Here is a 13812-nt window from a genome sequence, read left to right on the forward strand (position 1 = left end):
AAAAGAATAGAAATAGAAAATACATCAGTGTTACAAAAATTATGACATAAGTACATACATAAAAGATCAGAATAACTTTTGAAACATCAACTTCACACATGAGCATTAAAACAAACAGAATAAATAATGTCTGAACATATTTACAAAGAAAATAACATAGTATTTGAAAAATTCTACAACATAAATCTTATTAGCTAAACACATAAAGACAGGAAAAAGACAAATACACAAGGGTACATAAACACATAGAGGAATAATACGAAAGGAAAGGACAGGGTTTGTTTTACTGCAGTTTTTTGCATAGAGATCTCCCTTAGTTCATCATTATTTCCAAAAAGTCCTATCTAAACCTGCTTTCTGTATTCTGTTCAGATCCTCTTTCAAAAATAGTTTTTCTCCACTGTACACAACTTTTTTGGCCAAACAATTTTCTTAAAGCTTCTCAATGCTTTTCTTCCAATTCATCATAGTTAGTTTCTTATATAGTCTACCCCCTCTTAAGCTAACTTAAATCTACTGAGCTCAGATGCTTAACTAAGGGATGAGGCAATGCAGCAGCACAAAACAATTTACACAAACAGCAATAATAAAAAATGGAAATTGGCAAAAAAAGGCAGCAATATTACAACTAATATAAGGCAATGCGCAGCAAACAAGAAAAATAAATCAGTAATAAAATTGGCTTAACCTAGTAATACAAGGTGAGATTCAGTAGCACTATGCCTGGCACATAGCAGCAGCAGCAAATGCTATAAATTATACCTAAACATGACAAAGCTCAAGCAGAAAAAATATTACGCTAAAGACAACAATGCAGATAAGGGACATGTATATTCAAATCTTAATGTCTATATAATTAAAATGGTGCACCACTACTTATTCAATGAAATAAATTACCAAGTACTTGAAAAGAAAATTATATATACAGTTACTGTTATTAGTCTCTTGTTATTGCTCTTTCCATTCCAAGAGCTCCTTTTTCGCAGAATGTGGATCATAAATCAATTATTTAATAGATCTGTCGACAGAAAGTGTTCACATTAGCAAATGCATTTAATTTTATAAAACCAAAGCTGCAACACAGCTGGAAAACAGATATCAAATGAAATAAGCAACTATGGACAAAGCATAAAAATATGATTCAATAGTCATGTGACATTTTATAAGTTAGTAGAATTCTCTCAACTTTCGTAGAAAGACGTTTGTTATAATCAGGTGTCGGATGTAAGTATCTTTCTCAGTAATGAGCGTGTCGTATTTGCGGTGCTTTCTACAAAGGAATGTCAATAGAGAGGATAATGGCCTTTTTTTTCTTACCTGTGCCTCTGAAAGGCACACACTAATGGCTTTCTTTTGTCACGTGGTTGTCGCGCAGCTGGGTGCCCACGACGCATTACGTGCAGGTGGTCACTTAACTGTCTTAACGAAATATTTACGACACGAGTTTCCGCTACAGTGGCAGTCTCATGTAAAAAATTTCACAGGTCAATAATTTGCGTTACACATCTGTAGAAACAAAATTCTATTAATATAACAGTGTCCAAAAATTTTTGGCGGCCTTGTGATACATTCACGCGTATACACACATTTCATAACTCTTACAGTACGATTCTTGGTTTCCAACATCCTTTTTCACAAACCAGAGTCCCTAACCACTACTCATTATTCCTTACCTTATTACACATATATATATTCGTCGACACTTCTTCAATATTTCATCATAACAGATACGTAGCATAACCAAATAACTCATATAGCATCAGCTTAAACATACTTCAGCAGCATAATTCACATCGTCGTCGTAATAATAACATCATAACACCACAGTTAAATTCTCAAAATCGTCGTAGCTTCCTCCACTAATTTCAAAACCTAAAAAAAAAATCTCTGCTCGTGTTAAAAGTGTCATCTACCTCAAACGTACTTTAAAAATCGTGATCCCATACTAAATATATCATTCAAAGCTCTCATAGTATGACAATGGTTCCGAAAAAGTATGAACAGTTCACAAAGTACAGACAAAATACCATTTCGTAAGTGTGAAGTTATCCAATGGTGTAATTACGTAAACATCTGTCACTGATGTAGTAAAGTAAATGTTTGTTTCTCCCAGTTAAATGATCAGATAGCTGTGTAATTTATGTGTTAGAGAAATATGGTACCGATGTGTAAAGTTGTATAAACAAATACCATATTAGCTAGGGCTCCTTGTGCTTGCCAAACACATGGTACACAAAGTAATCGTGTACCCCCCTGAGGATAATGTAATTATATCCTCTGGTGTTACAGATTACAGCATTGGAATGAAATGTATCACGGAAAACTTTCTTTGTAATTCAAATATGTTGAAAAATAAATAGTTTAATGCGTGTCCTGTAGCGCTAAATGTGCATCTTGCTGTAAGACAATCTCTGTGGAAGTGTCGTAGTTGTTGTCCTCCGAAAGCTAAGTTCTGCAGAAGTCAATGTACTTACCTTATGATAAACGAAATTGAAATGCTTTGCGTATAGATATCTTAGTTATTACGCTTATTGCCGTGATGAAGTAAGTACTGTACTGTACGTATTGATGTGCTACAGAAAAGGCTGTCTCATTGTAGCTATACCACAAACGTTACTACTAAAACATGTTTTACTTTCCAGAAACTGTGCAGATATAAAACAGATAAACTGCAAAAGCAACATTGTAAATTGTCACTCATTAGTAGCGTCGTGATAAAATCGTGTAGCTGTCACATAAACTAACCACTGTATCATCTGGTATCTCACAGAAAGTACTTTAAATCCAGAATGTATTTTCAAGTAAACCAAAAGGTTGCATTAAAATCCCATTAGCAATACTGGTAAATGTTCTAAGTATGTGAGCCTTATGGTCGTTACGTAATCGTCCGACTAACAAGCAAGAATGTACACGCACAATAACACTGTGAAGTCTGTTCACTATAACAATGCATTCGTAATTTCTGTTTAAATATGTTCCGTAGGTTCTAGACTGGATTGTAAACTTCAAACATTGTTGCATGTTAACAGTTTCTCAGTGTGACAAAGCATACTAGAAATGTGAAGTGAAATGTTTTATGGCAAAGACAAAGTTAAAAAGCAGATTATCTTTCAATAAACGGTTTTACATGTGAAATGTGGTGTAAACCTTTACTCTTCCTAGTATGCAGAGTTTCAACTTTAACGCAATTATCATGTGGTATACGTCGGATTCTGTAAGGTCCATTGTAAACTAGAAAGAATTTGTGACTCAAGTGTTTCTTCTTATGTGACAATGAATGAGTTTTAATGAGAACTTTCTGACCAATATATAATTTCTTTGCATTTGCTTTACCGTGTAATTTTTTCCTTTTGTCAGCAGCAGAATTTATATTTTTAATAGCCAAATCAATTATGTCTTTGTGTCGAAGTTTACGTGTATTTGGAAAAGGTACAAGCTCTCTGATTCTGTTTGGTGGTTCTTTATTCTTCAGTACAAGAACAGGTGGTAAAGCAGTGGAGTCATGAGGCATTTCATTCAGCACGTTTTGAAATAAGTGTAAATATCTGTCCCAATGCTGATGCTTTCTGTGACAATAAAGTCTGCAAAGCTTATTGATATCTTTTATAATCCTTTCAGACGGGTTACAATGTGGTGAGTACAATGAAATAAAAACAGATTTGATTTTATGGTTACGAAGCATGCGTGACCAAACAGCAGATCTGAATTGCGGTCCGTTATCTGAAATTACTTTACTAACGTGTCCAACTTCACGTAAGAAATTTCTAACAAAGGCGTTGGATACAGACTGTCCAGTGGCTTTACGTAACGGAGTGAAAGAAACAAATTTTGAAGTAAGTTCAACAGCGACTAGAACGTACGAAAATCCATTAGATGTTCTGACAAGCGGTCCCAAGAGATCAACAGCAGCAAATTCTTTTAATTTAGAAGGAATGATAGGAAACAATGGAGCACAATGAGTGACAGTACATGGTTTCGCCTTTTGACAAAGTTTACAAATAGACAAGACTCTTCGAATTCTCTTTTCCATATTGTTAAAATAACAAGTCGTTCGAAGAATATGATAACATTTTCGTGGACCAAAATGTGCATAGCTGAAATGAATGTACCAAATGAGCTTATTAACAAAATCGTCTGGAATGCAAAGTACCCATAGCTTGTCACCAACAGTGCATCGTTTGAACAGTATGTTGTTTCTAACCAGATAATAATGCCGAATCTGTGTGTGTGCCTTTTCATGCCATTTACTTTTGATGTCTTTCCAAATCGGATCTTTATCTTGTTCATGAGCAATGTCCTTTAAAGATGTGGTGATGAAGTTTTCAAAGGCGACTTTCTGGATGTAAAGAATACTGAAATTTCTCTCGAGGTTGCTTTCTGTGTTACTTTTCTCAAGCCCAGCCGGTGCGCGTGACAGTGCGTCCGCAACAATGTTCTCCTTGCCGGGAATGTAGACTATTGTGAAGTGGAATTCTTGCAGAAACAATGCCCAACGTTTTAAACTGTCATGATTTACTTTTGAAGACATAAGAAATTGTAATGCACGATGGTCACTGTATACTTTTACGTGCTTACCATAAAGAAAGAAACGGAATTTGTTAAATGCCCAAACGATAGCTAAAGCTTCTAATTCAGTAACGGAATAATTTTTTTCAGATTTTGTTAGCACTCGGCTAGCAAAAGCAATGGTTTTCTAAACAGTAATGTCATTTTCTGTGGCTTCTTGAAATAAATGGGCACCAAGACCGACTTTAGAAGAATCCGTGCTAAGGCAAAAATCTTGTGAGAGATCTGGATGAGCTAGTATTGGCGCGTTAAGTAGCGATTCTTTCAAAGAATTGAGTTCCGACTGTGCTTGTTCGTCCCAGTTCCAAATAGTATTTTTTCCAGTGAGAGAACAAAGTTTTGGTGTAACTAGAATTTGCATATTCAGAAAACGACGGTAAAAATTTACGAGACCTAGAAAACTGCGGACTTGTTTTTTTGTGGATGGAACTGGAATGGCTCTGATTGCTTCTAACCTTTCAGGATCTGGCTGAATCCCTTCAGAAGAAATAATATGTCCCAAAAACCTCACCTTTGACCTACCTAATTCAGTTTTTTCCAAGTTAACTGTAATTCCAGATTCTGCAAAAATACGTAACAAACTGTTGAGGATGTGATTATGTTGTCCCCATGAGGCTTCTGCTATTAGAATATCATCCACATATAAGGTGATGCGACGTTTTAAGAAATCAGGTAATATGGAATTTAGCCCGCGAATGAATGCTGCCGAAGAAATGTTCAAACCAAAAGGAAGTTTCCGAAACTGATAACAAACGACGAAACAAAGGAAAGCTGTATATTTTCTACATTCTGGATGAAGTTCGATCTGATAAAAGCTGGATCTGAGATCAATGGAAGACAACACTTTTACACCATTAAAATTTTGAAGAAGTTCTTCCAACGTTTGCGGCCTGTCTGTTTCAGGAATAATGATAGTATTGATTTGTCTCGAATCTAAGACAAGCCTGATCGATCCATTTTTCTTCTCAACAACATGTAATGGATTGTTGTATGAGCTTACTGCAGGCTCAATAATGCCGTCGTCAAGCATAGATTGTATTTCTGTTCTAACACGGTCCCTGGAATTATGTATGGTCTAACACAAAATTTAGTATGCTCATGAACACGAAATTGGTATTGAAATCCCTTGATTGTTCCTGTTTTGTGAGTAAAAACTGTGGAATGTGCTTGTAAAATCTGAAAAAGGTCCTGCCTATCAGTGTCATTACAATTCTCAATTGTTTGAATTTTATTCTGAATTAACTCATCAGTTTCAAATGTGCCGTCTATATCATCCCTGTCAGTACTTGCAGAGCGACTGTTAGTGTCTAGTTCCGTAGAAAATTCCGAACTGTTGTCTAACAGAAGGTAAAGCCGATTAATTTCCTCGTCATGGTTTGAGAGCCAATCTTCAAATTTCAAAGCTATTGACTTACCTTCTTTCTCTAAACTTATTTCAGCATCGTGAAAGTTTAAGATTGCTTTGTTTTCATTCAAAAAGTCTACTCCCAGTATAATTTCCGTCGACAGTAATGGAACAATAAGAAAATTCATAGAGAAGCTGTGGCTTTGACAAAAGAATTCTAAGTTGGTTTGTTGGCGTACATCTACACTTTTTCCAATGACTGCACCTTGTAATTTAATCTTGCGTAACGGAAGTGTGGGGCAATCTTTCGATTTGCTGCATTTACTAAAAGCTGTTTCACTAATTACTGAAATGGGACTGCCTGAGTCAAGTACTGCCGTAAATTTTACGTCATTTACTGTAATGTGAATCATAGGATATGCAATGTTGTTATGTTTTACGTCCTGTTCCTGGAGTAAGATGTCCCTAATGTCTTCCATTTTAACGTAATTACTAGCTACGGCAGCTGCGTCGTCAGTTTCATGAGTACGTTTTCTGGCTGCCAGCGGTATGAGTCATTGTCTATTGTGTCTTTGTTGGCGCGAGTCGTTAATGGGATTTGGAGACCTAACTTCTACAAATTCACCTTGTCGAGAGGGCCCTGCTCTGTTTGATTCCCGCCAGTTCTGCTGTAATTCAGGTTTGTCGTTACGATCATATCGTCTGTCGTCATGTCGGTAGATTCCATAGTTTCTTTTTTGTCGGTCACGTGGTGGAGAATTTCTCTCTGAATCGTAACTGCGCGCTGGACCGTTGCGTCTAAAGTTATTCTGTCTCCCTTGATAGTAATTATTTTGGTTCCCATATTGTCTGTTTCTCTGATTGTCTCTGTGATAGTCATTACCGCGGAGAGGTGACCTTTCCCTGTAATTATTACTACTCTGCCAACGGTTGTCATACGGGTGGTGTCTGTTTTGGTCACGATTTGTATTGTGAGAATAGCCTTGTCGTGTCCAGTTATTATTTCTTTCATCGCGGAATTGCGACGGATGTGACCTGTAATTGTTGTGTTCCTGTTTTCGCGTTCCGCGATTGTCAGTGTCAATTTCTAATTCTTGTAAGAGTCCCTGAAAAGCTTCAATGTCGTCTTTGCAACGGCCTGCCAAAATAATATGCCGTAAATGTTCAGGCAATTTGATTAAGCAAATGCGGATGAGTTCTGACGGGCTGTATGGGTTTGACAGGTACTGATTCTTGTGCAACATGTCTTCAAAATATTTCACAAGACTGGAAAATTCAGATTGTTCGAAATGTTTCATCATCATGATGCCATGTTTTACTAGGTCTTGTGTGGCTTGGGACCAATATGCTGAGAGGAAGGCATGGTAAAATTCTCCTTCACTGTGACAATCGTGAATGACCGATCGCATTCTTACAGCTGGTTCATTCTCTAAGTAGCCACACATAAATTCTAATCTGTGCTCTAGTGACCAGTTGGGAGGAAAACAATGAGAGAATTGATGGAGCCACGCTTGTGGATGAATGTCGTTGCCAGAATTCTTAAATGTTTTGAATTTACATGTAGTAATGAACAGCTTATAGTCAAAATCATCGTCTCGGCGGGTAGCATATCGGTCATTGTTACGTCGTGACGGCGGTTCCATCTCAGAATTCGGTGTACCTTGCCAACTTTTTTCATAATTTCAGAAGTGCCCTGTGTTATTATTTTGTGGCTGTTCCGTATTTCTATGTCCCTCTTCCCGTATTGGAGCGCGAGTGTCCTCTGAAATACGTAATTGTTGTATTACCTGTGTCAGCTGATCTTGTACTTCCCGGATTTCTCTTTGGTGTTGCGTACTAATTTGATTCAGACTTTGTTTGAATTTCCTAATTTGTTCGCACTCTTCTGTGTCATTAAAGACTACCGATTTTGTGTCATTCAAATTATCATCTAACTTCGTAGATAAATTAGTGAACTGATCCGAAAGTTCGGCTACTTTCTCCGATAGTGAACACATTTCCTCATTGTGTTTTTCTGAACCAAGTTTCAGAGTGTCCATTTGTGTTGAAATCGAATCTACTGTGTCCTTTAAGTTTTCCTGAGTTCTTCAAGTTGCGTAACCGAATCGGTGGTTGCAACTGAGTCCATTTTAGCTTGCAAGGTGTCGTGATTTTCACGAACAACAGTTTGCAATTCTTTTATGGCTGCTTCGTGATTCTGTAATGAGTTTTCATGCCGCGAAAAAATAGGTTGAAAATGCTCACAAATTTGTATTTTTACGTCATTACAGATTTTTTGACATTTCGATTCAATGTTATGTAACTCAGTAGTTAAATCTTCACGTGTTTGTTCAAGTGCGGTGTCTAACTTCCGAAGATTATGTTCCATTGTGTCCAACTGTTGCTGTGTTTGTCTCTGATTTTGTTCCATTGTGTCTAACGTTCGAAGCTTTTGTTGTGTTTGTCTCTGATTTTGTTCCATAGTGTCTAACTGTCGCTGTGTTTGTCTCTGGTTTTGTTTCATTTGTTGCATTAATTGCAATAATAATGTATTAGTGTCTGGAATCTGATCATCTATGCTTTTCGGCAGTGCATTTGCACCGGCAACATTCACAGTTTGACAAGCAGAAAATGTGTCTCGGCTTATTTGAGAAAACGGTGAGGACGCAAAACCTGAATGTACAGTATTTGCAAGATTGTGTCCTGTCATATCGGATTCCTGACGCGAGCTGTTGCCGACCAATCGATCGATAATGCTTCCCTGTTCACTAACTGTTTCACTTCCTACACCATTATTTGCAGCCCGCTCCATTTCCCTATGCACTATTACCAAATTACTACTTTGAACATTTGTGAATTCATTACATGGTGGCGCTAACACATTGCCTTCGTCTTCACTGTCATTTCTCAGTTTACTTTGTAGCCTAGTATTACGTTTTTCACACGCCATTATTGTCACAATATTTCACACGATAACACAGAAAAGCACAATTTGAAGAGCAAAAATAAGAGAACACATTAACATAGCACTGAAAATAATATCTAGTTAATTGCAAGCGCAGCTGCGAAATACTTGGTGCAACTCTACGTGCATGCCACAACTGTTGTACTGTACAATAATGAAAGACTACAACTACAAAGGAAATTCCCTCTATGATTACGCGCTAGCAATAAAAAAAAATCTACATTAATTACACAAACTACAAGAAAAAAATCAGAAGATTCCAGTGAGGTATCCGTGGCTAAGGGTCGACATATGAAACGTCCCCTTAGAACAATTATATAAGACTGGTCTATGTGAAACGTCCTCTTTGAACAATTATACACGACTGTGCTTAAACTGACACACAATAGTTTTTAGCGCAACGCAATCTGACTTTCAATAATCCCTACAAAAGAATGGCCCTGACTAACGTTAACCTATATGTTTCACAAATCACTTACCTCACAAAAATCTTCGTTACTCGAACTACTGCAATACAGCGAGCGCCACTACCGCCAGCTAACTAAAAGATTCAAACTACGGAAGTCACTAACTACAGAGGCACAGTTAGCAAATGAAAGATTTTAATAGAGAACAAACAATGTATTTACCTTAATAGTCATAATATATATATATATCAGTTCATGACACCAATTCTTACAAATTTCAAATCTCTCTCCCCACGTCCACCACTGCTGGCGGCTCACCTCCAACTGCACAACGCTACGCGCTGTTAGCATCCAGCTGCCGCTGCCCAACACTAAAATGGCAGACAACAATGCAAACTAAACACAGACTGCGCACAGCACAGCCATTGATTTTTCATACCGAGCGCTACGTGGCGTTACCAATAAGAAAACGTAAACAGCCTACTTACAATACTGTTCAGAAAGTTATGAACCTCTTCTTTCACCTCGTCGTCGGAGTTGAATCTCTTTCCGGCCACATGTTCTTTTAACCTAGGGAACAGGTGAAAGTCACTGGGCACCAAATCAGGACTATAGGGTGGGTGGGTGATTATGTTCCACTAAAACTGTTGCAGGAGAGCAACGGTTTGCCGAGCGATGTGTCCTCTTCTCCGTTTCTTAATTGCCCGTTTGAGTTTTTTCAGAGTCTCACAGTACCTGTCAGCGTTAATTGTGGTCCCAAGGATCCAGTTCCGTCGACGAGGTGAAAGAAGAGGTTCATAACTTTCTGAACAGCATGGCGGCGAACAGGTACGACATGGGCATACAAAAAGTGCCACAGCGTCTACAAAAATGTATCGACAGAAATGGTGATTATGTCGAAAAATAGCTAAATGTTCAAGCTGTAAACTGATGTAAACCACTGTAGAAATAAACACGTCTATGTTCTTATAAAAAAATAAGAGACCTTACTTTTGGGATTACCCTCGTATGTTACGTGACATACGATCGTGAAAAATCTTGTACGCATCGTGCTCCGAAGCTTGTAATTACTTATTTATTAAAAGACATCTTGCTGCACATTACGATCAGCATGCATTAATATTTAATTGCCAGAGCGGTATTCAGCAAACGCCCTCCATCAGCGGCATATATTGCGTACGACTATACCAAATCATGTGTTTGCTAAGTATGAAATCTCTATGATGTTCAAATTTGTGTGGATTTCTGTGGTGCACAGGTTGTCGTGTGTAAGTGTTATACTTGCTGATCGCTATACACGAAACTGTTTTCACCGACGACAGTAGCGTCCAATACAACCGAGAAGTGTAGTCGTTTACTGCCTTCCCTTTCAGGTTTATCCTCTAGAATTCCTTGCAGTGCCGTGGAAACTCATCCCTGATGTCTTAACACACGTCGCATCGTCCTGTTTCTTCTTGTCACTGTTTTTCATATATTTCTTTCTTCGCCGATTCTGCAGAGACCCTCTTCACTTTTTACCAGCCCACCTAAATTTCAAAACCCTTCTATATCACCACATCTCAAACGTTCGACTCTCATCTTTTTCGTTTTCCCCCCACTCCATGATTTACTATCATACAACGCTGTGCTCCAAACGTATATTCTAAGAAAGTGTTTTCTTATATTAAGACAAGTTTTTTAATCTAGCACACGTCTTTTAGAAATAATGGCCACTTTGACGGTGCTTTTTTTTACGTCCTCCTTCTTCCGCGGGTCACGGGTTATTTTGCTTCCAAGATAGCAGAATTGCTTCAAGTCTTCTACTTCGTCGTCATCGAGTTGGATGATACGTTCCTCGCTATTCTCATTTCTGCCAGACCTCTCTACTTTCCTCCGTATTTAATGTGATGGCACCTGCCAGCAGCCAACAGCAAAGTAAAACTAAACATGTATTTAACTGCATCATATTAGGAATAAGCTCTACTTAATTCTCACGTCTGTCTCTTTCTCTCTGTGTAAGTATGTTTAGTGTTCTTGTATCAGTTACCTGCCCGATATTTTATTTTACTCACTACTTCTCCCCCCCCCCCCCCCGCCCCCCTAGGAAAGATGGATTTTACCGAGGCAGTGTGACTTATGTGCCTCAGTGATACAAACTGCTGAACCGTAAGTGGAACTACAATGGAGGGGTATCTGTGGTCAGGGTAGCCTGCGGATCCTGAAGCGGGGTATCATCCGTTTCAGTAGTTGCAGGGACAACAATCTGGATGGGTGACTGATCTGCGCTTGTAACATGAGCCAACATGACATTTCTGTGCAGGTACTGCAAAAGACTGAAATAAAGGGAACCCTACAGCCGTTATTTTTCCTGAGGGCAAGCATATCTATTCTATGGCTTACTGATGGTGGAATCTTCCTGCGTAAAAGGCAAATTAGTTCCTCATTTGCGAATCCTGCCTCGGGCATGGATGTGTGTGATGTCCTTAGGTTAGTTAGGTTTAAGTAGTTCTAAGTTCTAAGGGACTGATGACCACAGATGTTATGTCGCATAGTGCTCAGAGCCATTTGAACCATTTGCTCCTCATTTGGATCTGTGGGTACGGACTACTCAGCAAATGTCGTCACCAGAAGAATTAAAATCGGCATTCTACTCTTTGGGGCGTGGAATGTTAGATCGTTAATAGAGTAGACAGGTTAGAGAATTTTACAAAGGACGAAGTTACATGTGGTGGGAATGAGTGAAGTGTGGTGGCATGAAAAACATGGCGTTTGGTTAAATTACAAAATAAAATAGGAGTAATACTGAAGCAGGTATAATAACGAATAAGGAAATACAGTAGAAATAAAATTCAATCATCAGTTGCAAATATATTTTTATTGTGCTTTAGTGGCACAGACAAATTATTTTGTCACCTTTAGAAACGGGAATGCTGGTAAGGTGTTTCGCACCCACCAGTGAACACATTATCATAGTCAAGATCGACACGAAGCGAAGACCGTCCATAGTAGTACAAGCTAATATGACAGCTAGCTCTGCAGATGATAAAGAGAGCGATAGAATGTAGTAGGCGAAAATGGACTGCGGGAAAGGAAAGAAAGATAAAAACTGCCTTGAAGAATTTTGCAAAAAAATTGTTCAAATGTGTGTGAAACCTTATGGCACTTAACTGCTAAGGTCATCAGTCCCTAAGCAAACACACTACTTAACCTAAATTATCCTAAGGACTATCACATACACCCATGCCCGAGGGAGAACTCTAACCTCCGCCGGGATCAGCTGCACAGTCCATGACTACAGCGCCCTAGACCGCTCGGCTAATCCTGCGCGGCAAGAATTTTGCTTTGAGCATAATTCGCCCACTGCTAACAATTGACCAAGATGTTAGGCGCCGCTCATGCATGGTAGTTTACGTCTTTCGGCGTAGAAGAGATCTTGAAACGCAGTAACCATTCAACTTGATTCTATAATGATAAGACAAAGGATCCGCAAACCCATTTTACATTGCAAGATACTTGTATTTCCAGTGGCAGATGTGTAATCTGACCATAAATTATTGATTAGGACTGGAGATTAAAACAGAAGGAACTGCAAAAAGACACATCAAAAAAAGTTTTGCATCACCTCGGTTCCGAGAGTTCCGAAACCTGTACAGAAAATTGGAATAGAGATCAACATTAACATCGTTTTTGCCCTTTTTATTGCTCAAGAAAGCCACACACTGCATGTTGTAACACCATACAGCGAGACCTCCAGAGGGTGGTCCAGTTTGCTACACACACTGATACCTCTAATACCCACTAGCACGTCGTCTTGCATTGAGACATGCCTGTGTTCGTCGTGGCACACTATCCACAAGCTCATCAAGGCACTGTTGGTCCACATTGTCCCAATGCTCAACGGCGATTCGGCGAAGATCTCTCAGAGTGCTTGGTGGGTCACGTCGTCCATGAACAGCCCTTTTCGATCTATCCCAGGCATGCTCGATAGGTTTCATGTCTGGAGAACGTGCTGGGCACTCTAGTCAAGCGATATCGTTGTCCTGAAGTAAGTCATTCACAAGATGCGCACTTTGGGGGCGGGAAGTTTCGTACATGAATACGAATGCTTCGCCAACATGCTGCCAATATGGTTGCACTATCGGTCGGAGGATGGCATTCGCGTATCTTACAGCCGTTACGGTGCCATGTATGACCACCAGCGGCGTACGTCGGTCCCATCCACATGATGACACCCCAAAACAGCAGGGAATCTCCATCTTGCTGCATTCGCTGGGCAATGCGTCTAAAGCGTTCAGTCTCCAAACACGTCTCCAACGATTGTCTGGTTGAAGGTATATGCGACACTCATCGGTGCAGACAACGTGAAGCCAATCCTGAGCGGTCCTTTCATCATGTAGTTGGGTCCATCTGTACCACGGTGCATGGTGTCGTTGTTGCAAAGATGGACCTCGCCATAGGCATCGGGAGTGAAGTTGCGCATCATGCACCCTACTGCACACCGTTTGAAACGTAACAAGACATCCTGTGGCTGCACGAAAACCATTCTTCAATATGGTGGCGTCACTGTCAGG

Source organism: Schistocerca gregaria, chromosome 5 (genome assembly GCF_023897955.1).
Source record: "Schistocerca gregaria isolate iqSchGreg1 chromosome 5, iqSchGreg1.2, whole genome shotgun sequence".
NCBI classification, from domain to species: domain Eukaryota; kingdom Metazoa; phylum Arthropoda; class Insecta; order Orthoptera; family Acrididae; genus Schistocerca; species Schistocerca gregaria.